The sequence below is a fragment of the Diaphorina citri genome, unplaced genomic scaffold, assembly GCF_000475195.1.
Source record: "Diaphorina citri unplaced genomic scaffold, Diaci psyllid genome assembly version 1.1 scaffold10556, whole genome shotgun sequence".
Lineage (NCBI taxonomy): Eukaryota > Metazoa > Arthropoda > Insecta > Hemiptera > Psyllidae > Diaphorina > Diaphorina citri.
In genome coordinates, this window is record NW_007387930.1 from 3,503 (window position 1) to 12,629 (window position 9,127).

General features: G+C 34.8%; 1 long non-coding RNA gene across 1 annotated transcript in view; it reads right to left on the reverse strand.

The window, feature by feature from the left end:
- Positions 1-7,275: 7,275 nt before the first annotated feature.
- The window catches only part of LOC113472927, a 10,049-nt gene continuing 8,197 nt past the window's right edge, over positions 7,276-9,127 (reverse strand). The window contains exon 2 of the long non-coding RNA XR_003395052.1: positions 7,276-7,477. This is a non-coding gene — a long non-coding RNA (uncharacterized LOC113472927). The remainder of the gene's footprint in view (positions 7,478-9,127) is intronic.

The window sequence follows — 9,127 nt, forward strand, 5'->3', positions numbered from 1 at the left end:
GTCGTGATATCTATATTTTTAGTTGTTCTTGCCCTCTGTTCTTACTTTCCCTCCCTTATTGCTCGTCTTTTACTGCTCAGCTCGATACGTTTGTTTTTGTTTTTGCACTCACATATCTTAAGTAGTACTAGTACTTGTATAATATTTATGAGAGTGTCAAGTGTACAGCAGTGTTGGCCTTAGCTGACGTTGTGTCTGAATTGATTTTTTTACCTGAGGGAGAAATTTCCTTTTTTATTCCCCCTTTTTGGGAGGTTGGAGGTACCTTGTTTGGTGAGATCATTTGCCTGACACTTCTCCAAAAACCAAACTTTTCCATACGATTTAAAGAGAAGCGGAAATGATTGTTAAAAGAGCAGTATACGATTTCGGATTAAAGATCTTTTTTGTTGTTTTTTATATCAAGTGGGTATTATTTTGTTGATGTGGGCTTTTTATTTATTTAAAGATTTAAGATAGAGTATAATGTGGTGCAATTTTAATTTGGATCTCTAACGCTTGCGTTGTGTTTTAGGTGGTTTTCAGCCATTTTATTTAGGTTCACTCTAGAACTGTTGACAGGGACTCTTAATAATTAAATTTTTTATCAGGAAGGTTGGGATATCGGATATTGTTATTTGGGTTTTTACGATTAGGTATCCGAGATAAAAAAGTTGGTTATGATGTGGTGAGTATTTGTTGTTGTAGTTCTTTTAGTTTGTTATAGTTTGCACTTGATTGTGTGTTCTGTGTAGTGTTTGTGTCACTTTGAATTAGTCAGGTTCATTTCCTGTTCATTGTATTATTTTTGTTTTTGTTGTAATATGAGATTATGAATCAAATATGAGTTATATTTACTCTGTGTACATGTTTGAGTTTTGTTTTATATTTTGCCTTGGATGGTTTCAGATGTCGTTAAATAGTTTGATGTTTGTGGGAAAATATATTTCTGTTGTTTGGGGTGTCTTCTTGATTTATTCAGTGCATATGATGAAACTCTCTGGTTATTTGCGTGAGTTGTTAGACCATATTGTCTCTCTCGTAGTGACCTGTCTTCTTAGTTGATGACTTTTCTTCATGAGGAAACGTTGACAGCGACTTGTGTATCTCATATCATACGCTGGAGGTGGTGGAAGGATCTATTTTTCGTATACGGTTATCGTTTTTTCGTAGCATATGTGTGTTTTTTGTTTTTTGTTTGTGAAGTGGCTGGGGAGAACACAGTCAGGGTGGAAGTGATAAGGCTCCAAATTTCTATAGATAATCGGTAATTGAAGACACTCGTCTCATGGATCTTTGCCTGGATAGTTTTGGAACATCTGGTCCTTTTTATCTAGTACTTGAGTAGTTTATGACTGTACTAAGACATTACGTTTCGAGTGAGCTCTGGTGGCTCTACAATGATTTCCTATTATATTGTTCCATATTGGTTTCCGCTGAGACAGAATTCTTAATACTATGTAGAGCTGCAAACCAAATGTTCTTGATTTTTGTTGTGTTTTATCATATATTCGTTTAGTTTGCCTCGTGATATAGTATTGCCTTCAGTGCTGTAATATGTTCTTTTTGGTGGAAGATACATTATATGCCGTACTACAGGCCTAATAATGAAATTTGAGTTTGTCCTCCTAGCTCTCTATCCCTTGTTCTGTCGCGGTTTGGCGTTATTCGGTTGTACGTTGGTTGAAATTTATGTTTAGTTTGCTTCGGGAATGATCTGCTATGTCCTATTAGTGTAATGTTGTTATTGTATTGAGGTTTTTATTCACGTATTGCAGTATTTTATTTTGCTCTGCCATTGTTTTTCATGACACTTTTCAGTTCTGATGGCCTGCTTCCAAAGATAAGAGTTACGTATTGTCGTAGATTAGGACCGTTATTTTTTTTTGTTTCCTTCTGCGAGATGGACTTCCGATTCTCTTTTTGCGTCCTTTACTGCAAATATATTATAATATGAGAATATGGTTTCAGTCCCATGTGTAGTTTAGAATGTAGTTTATTGTTATCAGTCTTATATGTTCGATATCGTTTGTTATTGGTTTTTGCCGTCTTTATATAAAGTCAGTGAGGTGTAAGATATTGTCATTTCGAATTATAGTTTTACTGTTTTCAGTGAGAGAGAGCATCTTGAATTCTGTAGGCCGCGCGCGCAGCGAGTGGAAAGATTTTTTTCTTCTGTCTCAACATAAACCATTGTGTTTTATGTTTGACTATTTTTCTGGATACATTTTTATTGTGCTGATTTTTCTTTCTTCGTCTTTTTGGGTTTAATTTTGAGTTTTGGTATTCTGAACTACTTACGTATAAGAGTTCGTAGTGTTTTTGCTTTGCAAGAGATCAGGAGCGGCTGATTTTGATGTTCTGTGCAAAGAGTTGTTGCAAAGTCTCAGGGGGTTCATGTTGGGTTTCTGTTAGTGGTTAATCTGTTTCGTGGTAGCTGTGTAGACGGGAGATGAGCGATGGGCAACGTTGCCGATGGGTTAGCGTCTGGCCTGATGCCAATGTCTAGCGATCATCGACTTTTCCGAGTTGCGTGCAAGTGATTTGCCACCAAGATTTTCTTGTTTTCTAAACGATGAGCTGATCTGAAATTTACTAAGAGGATGATAATCGTCGTAGAATAATCATTTGCTGGCAAATCATCGTAGAATAGAGTGTCTTTTGAAGGTGTGGTCCTAGGTCGAAGTGTGTTTTCCATTGTTTGAGCGTTTTGGAGTTATAGTGTATGAGAAGATGAATGTCTCGGTGCATTTACTTCTCCCCGGTTCAACTTTTACATTTTTCCTGTTTTACTGGAGAAACATTTTTTGAATATAATATATGTATTTATTGAAGAGTATTTATGATGTTGTTATGTTGTTTTACATTTTTGTTAATTGTTTTTGAGACGAATTGAGATTAGTGTTATGTTAAGTTATTGTTGTATTGTTTGGTCAATATTTCTACTTTTTTGAACATGGGGTGGTTGAGTCTGTGAGCATCTTTCCTGCCGTTTTCTATGAAACCTAAGAAAGTGTCGAATGTTAAATGAAGCCATTGCGGATTCTAGTTTGATTAAAAATGTCAAATGGACATTATTCAAGCATTCTCCAAACATAACATCCTCTCCCTCCGCTTTGTTCTAGAGGGAAGATACAGACCCTTGGTAGCTTAGTCGTCAGCACTTTGTCTTACAGTGAAAAGATTAGGTATGGAATTTATGAGTTTAACTTCTACTTAAGATTTGTTCGGGTTTTTTTTGCTTTGGAGGACTGCTATTCGAAGATATATATTATTTTTGATTTATTATTCGTTAGCGTAGTATGTGTTTTAAGGAAGTAAAATGAGTAGTTCAGTCCTAAGGGGGAGAGATTTTGAGAGGTCTAGTGAGAGAGAGGGTGGTCTTACTCTGTTCACATTTTGATGTTATAGTTTAGAGATGCTAAAATTATGACTTTTTATTTTTATACATAAGACTGGTGGCTTTTACAGTAACAATGTCTTTGATTATGTCTAATGAGTGGCATAGGGAATTCATCATGAATTCCAAATTTTTGGTTTTCACTCGGTGTTTTAGTGTTGTAATATTCTGATTGTGCCGCTCTGATCGTGTTGCAGGCATGTCATTATGATAGTATTGCCTCTTCTACTCTAGGCGGGTGGTTGGAGCCAATGATTTTTTACGCTTGCTTGTAAAGCAAAGGTCAATCTTATGTGTTTGTTGTGTTGTAGGTAATATATTGATGAGGTTGGACTTAGAATGATGTTGGTGTGTGGTCCACTGGTGCAATATGATATTGATCTTATTTGCGCAGTTTGAGTTTTTTTTGATTTTTGTTGTATCCATGTAAGGGCTAGGTCTCGGTGTTTGATTCCCACCCGGGGAGAACTTTATCGAAACAGATACGGTTCTTTTTTCGGAATGGCGTTGTTACAGTTTCCTTTTATCAAAAAGGATCTCTGTGTGTGATTTACATAACTTACACAGGTCTAGAGAGGTTTTGGCCTCTAATGTCTAGGTCTCCCCAGTAATCGTAACGTGTCTGGTAGTTTTCCATTTTCTTCTAATCTTCTCACTGATACTCATTATCATACGTAACCTTTCAAACACTTCGAGGAAATTCCGCATAGGATTCTTGTATTAGAAAAAGTTTTCTTCATTTTCATTGTCTCGTCATACATACATCTCGCCTGCGTAAGTCAGCGAGGTGGTTCAAAGAGGACATACCAGGATCCGGTTCCAACCCTGACCTCTCGAGACCCAAGATAAAAAATACAGCAAGAACGCACCGTTCTATTTTCAATGGACGTCCAAATAACGTCATTGTATCTTTATTCTTAAAATTTTAACTGACTCAATAAAAACCTTCGATTCAGTATTTTTCTTCATTATCAGTGGTAGATTAAGAGAAAAATTGTTCAGAAGGAAACTGTTTGTTGTTGTTGTGTATACATTTTTAAGATATGACGTCCTTTTCTCAAAAGTATTTGACCAATGAATTGATTGGAGCAAGTTGTACTAGAACAACTAATCTGATTCCAGACTGCTTAAAAATTGAAATAAAAGATCAAAAAATAACAACGCAAAAGTTACGATCTATTCGACACAAGACTTATATTGATAACGAAACACTGAATGAACATTTAAAAATCAAATACATAAAAATGCCTTGTTCTTATCAGACCATCAATCAGAAAAACACAAATCACCAATAGGTAAATTATTGGTCTCCATAAATTTAATACATTTGCACAGTACGAGGGTTGAAAAATGAAGGCAAATTATTAATCGATCTGAACATTGATAGTATAGGTCATTTTCCGCCATTCTCTTCTTACTCTTTTTTTTTTACTTTTATAAAGATCTTCAAAGAAAAATCAAATATTCAAATTTTCCGGATGAGGCTTTCATTGGCGTTTTTATTTCGTAGCAATGAAATAACTACTACATTAGACTCGTGTGGTCTGTGTCTTAGCATGTCCATCTTGTCCCTTATCAGAAGGGCGCAAAAAGACAATACTTCCCATGTACTTGCCAAGTTAAAACTAAAACACCAGAAAGTAACTTCTTGTGAATCTTGAAATAATAGGATAGGTTTTCTAGATAGGTACGAGTTTTTTTTATATATATGACGAGCATCAAACTCTGGACCTTCTGCATACAATGTTCCTACATACCATATTTTTCCACAGCTGTAACAAAGAAATCTACTCAATGATCCTTATAAATATAATATTCACCCATTTAAAGAGAATCATTTCCCATAGATTTCCTTGCAAAAGTACATAACATAATATGTACTACCCTTGTTTCCATTGTTTTGCTTTAATATCCCAGTTAGTTTTCTATGACAACAATTATGACGTTTATCAAATCATCATCTTTTAGTTTAGCGACATTCATAATGACTATCTAATTCTAACTATACAATTACCTACTTATAAACTAAGGGACAGTTCTCAGTTAGTTTGGAATTATATTTGTTATTGTTCTACTCATTCTAGTTGTCCATAACAACAACTAGAATATTGTCAATTATATCTTTGAAACCTTCCATACTTATACTTAATTATTATTTTGAAGAAATCGGTACTAAGAGGTAACAATTAATATGTTGATAATAGTTATTGGGTTAATCGAAATAAAATTACAAGATATGTATATTCTTATTAAAAAGTTTTTCTAGTTGTCCATAACAACAATCAGAATACTGTCAACGAACTCTTTTAAACCTTCCATAATTAATTATTGTCTTGATATGCTGAAAATATGTAATGGTTTAAGACAATTACAAGATATATTCTTATTGAAACGTATTTCTAGTTGTCCATAACAACAACTAGTATACTATCAACGAACTCTTTTAAACCTTCCATAGTTAATTATTATCTTGGAGAAATAAGGTCAATTAATATGTTGATCATAATAAGTAATGGCTTAATCCAAGTACAATTACAAGATATATTTTTTTGAAAAAGTTTTTCTAGCTGTCCATAACAACAACTAGTATACTGTCAACGAACTCTTTTAAACCTTCCATATTTAATTATTAGCTTGAAGAAATAGGTAGGTAGTATGCAGGTAACAATTAATATGCTGAAAATAGGTATTGAAACGTATTTCTAGTTGTCCATAACAACAACTAGAATACTGTCAATTATCCCTTTGAAACTGTCCATAGTTATCTTTATAATGTAGAAACAAGATTCCAACTTGTCCTGAAAAGTACTTGAAGAGAATCTGGAGGATATATTCTAAATTTCACCTAAACTAGCTTATTCCTTATGGGTTTAATTTCTCTAACTATCCATAATCACTACTATAATATTTAGAAAAGCTTCCTTTGTGTACATTCAGCTAAAATATTTCCTTTCTATTTGATTCAGGAACTTTTGTCTAACTTTAGTTTCTTGAGATTCTTACGCTGTGCCGCTATTGTAGATTCCTCCAAACAAGTGCCTTCTGCCAATTATGTGATATGTAATTTGCCGACTATGTTTTGATTGATGATCTTCGTTTTCTTGTCAGTCTTCACTACTACCGCTTATGATGATGTGTCTTACACTTCTTCTTTTTAAACTTTTCTTGTATATTAAACATTATGAGAAGTTCTTTATTTAACACAACAAGCATGACAAACTTTGTGGCAACAAGGAAAGCAAACTTTGCATAATATGAGAAAATAAAACAAAAGAAAAACAAGAAAGAACTAAACCTTTATAGTTTAGTTCTTTTCCAGAATATTTATGTGTAGAATATTCAACTGAAAACAAACAGTTAGGCACACTACTCAGTAAAAGATTTTTCCCCCTTGACTAATAGTTTCACAGGTGATCTTTGTAAGAGCGTTTAACATCAATAGAACTCTAGGCACTGTCAGCGAGGGTTTAAATATTGATGAGAGGCTGATAAACTTTATCGATTTTGCTAGAAAATGTTTTTCTGCTGACGTCTTTTTTATTATCAAGATGGACTTCTTTTCGCACATGTAATAATACCTACCTACTTCGCAATAACCAACGTACTCAACATTTCAAATGTCGTAAATACGTATTTTCTTGAAAATATCAGCTGATTTGTAAATTTTGCAAGTTGGTAATAAATATGTACATAGGTACCTATGTACCGTATATAAAAGGCAAATGTAAAAATAAATGGTACCTCAACTTGGCATGCCAGCCAAGTGCTTTACCACTTACTAAAGTGGTCTCTTTGATTCCTGAAAGACATATCCTGACTTACAAACTTGATAATTTTGTGTCCACTTACTAAAGTGGTCTCTTTGATTCCTGAAAGACATATCCTGACTTACAAACTTGATAATTTTGTGTATGTTACATACATTTCATTAAATTTTTTAATTGATAATATCACATTTCATTTTTAAATTAAGTAATCTATGAAAATCGAACAGAAGTTCAATTTGACAATTTCAAACTGTGTTGCAGACCCTTAGTTCAATTATTGCTGAGCAGGCAAGCAGCGCTAGCGCTTCCTTTCTAACCTGGATTCCTACACCTCGAGCAGATCGACCATGGGCTTTCTTTAGCCATTCATTCAAAAGTTACAAGGACTAGAAGGACCTACTGGTGTACTGGTATCTATACATGGGTCTATAGTTCCCCCTTTTGGAAATCTCACGTAGCATTTGTTCATTTTGATCAGCCAAGTATTCGTTCATATTACATTTTCCAAGTTTTTTGAAAGAAATGGAAACATTTCCAATAAATTTATCGCTGTAATCATATGGCCTATCCTACTGGTGTACTGGTATGTATACATGGGTCTACAGTTCCCCCTTTTGGAAATCTCACGACAAAGTCACAAAAGATCTAATCAGGTCACAGTGACATAGGGCGTTTATTATAGCCGATAGCCCTACTTATACGAACGCCAAAGGATATCCCTCACTATTCAGCGGGGGAACTCGGCAGCGGTCATGGGAACCCTACTTGGTTCTTCAAACTTAGAGAAGAAGTTTTTATGTGATATAGTTTTGAAGAAGTACTTTCCAATACCAAATCTTACGCCACTGTTTTTGACCTTTCCTATTTGATTTAATACATGACGGGTGTGTTGAAATGGAATTGCTCAATATCTTTGGCATCCTCCCACCTCTCCAGTTGTTCCTTCTCATCCACGCAAGGTTCAAACGACACAAACTCGGACATGTACTTGTGTGTAGCTCCTCTGCCCAACTTGTTCATCACTTCCAGTCTTTGTAGCTCCCCTTCACGGCCGATGGGTACTACCATTCGCCCTTGAACACTGAGCTGTTTTTCAATCTGAAAATGAAACGAAAAATTAAAAAGACAGTTTAGATTCGACTTTCAATGATAGGCATTCCTGTGTTTTGTGTATACTGAACCTACTCCGATGATCACGTGAACAAGTCTCCGTCTTTACTGTATGTCTTGGACTTGAATATTTACTGGTCTGATAGATTTGGACTCTTGGTTTGTTATAACCAGATACCATGTATATGCCTCTTGGGTTGTATACAAGCTAGCTTGGGTAGTTGACCGCGTATTACGTTCCTTCTTGTCTATTTTCTCTAAATACTCTCTCTTATTTTGTGAGAACATTGTTATTTCTGCTGTTAGTTGATTGCCTGTGATGCTGTGTGTTAAGTTTTTTACCTATAAGTTTTCTGACCTAATTTAGACTTGACTGGATTGCTAGATTTGGTGAATGATATGCTTTCATTTTTCGTTTATTAGTATTATAAAAATAGCTTTGTATTTGTTTGCAGTCGGGGACCGACCAACGTTTTTTGTGTCATATCGGTAGTTAGACTCTATAAAATTTCATTGGATGCTGATACTCTTAACTCTTTTATGGAAAGAAAGCCATCGATATAGTTAATGTAGTTGTTACTTGTCCAGACGGCCACAATGATTTTATTACCATTATTTATTTTACCAATGCAAACGGCCCTTCTTCTCTTAACTCTTAAATAATAACTATGAAATTCCTTATTTATTCCATTATTGCTGAAATTGGCCCTTATCGTGTCTATAAGCGCTTGCCGAAAATACCTTCTTTGTATAAAAGGCTTCTTTCTGAAGCTGAGGGTCGCGAGGCATCTCATTTGTGGAGAGAGCGCGCTAAAAAGCAAAACTAGTACTCTTAGACTCTCAGAGCTTTCGAGTGGTTTATAAAAGAAAC